General features: G+C 37.5%; 1 non-coding gene across 1 annotated transcript; it reads left to right on the top strand.

Moving 5' to 3' along the window:
• Positions 1 to 268: 268 nt before the first annotated feature.
• On the top strand, positions 269 to 375 carry LOC115802523 (U6 spliceosomal RNA). Its single transcript, XR_004022986.1, has one exon. It is a non-coding gene; the product is annotated as a U6 spliceosomal RNA (small nuclear RNA).
• Positions 376 to 768: the final 393 nt, after the last annotated feature.

The following is a 768-nucleotide window of genomic DNA, read 5'->3' as shown; positions in this document are numbered from 1 at the left end:
TGGAGGAATAAGGTTGCAGTTTATCAATCCTAAACTCACGAATTTCCCCGGACACTGATGTGATACCTACCTAGAGGGCAGGTTAGAGAACTGGCTTTCCTACAATATGGTTTCTGAACTAACTAAAGAGCTTCCAAAGCATGTACATTTCCTGACATTAGGCGGCGGAAAATTCTTCCCCCTTCAGAGCAAAACGTCCCCCAGGACCTCCTAAAGGAGTTATAATTGATTTTAAACCATCTCACCAAACATAATTATAAGTACTTGTGTGCTCGCTTCGGCAGCACATATACTAAAATTGGAACGATACGGAGAAGATTAGCATGGTCCCTGTGCAAGAATGACATGCAAATTCGTGAAGCGTTCCATATTTTTATGTATATGTAGAGCGGATTCACGTTGCTATAAAGCAGAAACTAACACACCATTATAAAGCAATTATACTCCAATAAAGATGTTTTTTAAAAAAAAAGTACTTGTAAGATTCCTCAAAGTACCTCTTTGGAGTATCCATACAGAGACACAGAGTAGAGCTATACATTTGGAGAAGAATTAATATTAAATTTATTTCACCAAACACTGTGAACTACCCACTAGAGTGACCTACCATTCAGCTTACCTGAAGAGCAAAAATTTAAATCTAAATGATTAAAGTCTCAAATCTTATTTTAATAATACAAACAGGATTGGACAGTATCTTCCTGCAGTGTGTGAAGTAGTTCATACTCGCTGTACTTTTTCACTGTGTGTAAAGAGGGACATCAAGTG

This window comes from Delphinapterus leucas, chromosome 20 (genome assembly GCF_059928025.1).
Source record: "Delphinapterus leucas isolate spDelLeu-1000000601 "Yukka" chromosome 20, BTC_Dleu_Yukka2, whole genome shotgun sequence".
Classification (NCBI taxonomy): Eukaryota; Metazoa; Chordata; class Mammalia; order Artiodactyla; family Monodontidae; genus Delphinapterus; species Delphinapterus leucas.
Note: the sequence above shows the minus strand (reverse complement) of the source record. Positions and strands in the feature narration are given on the sequence as shown.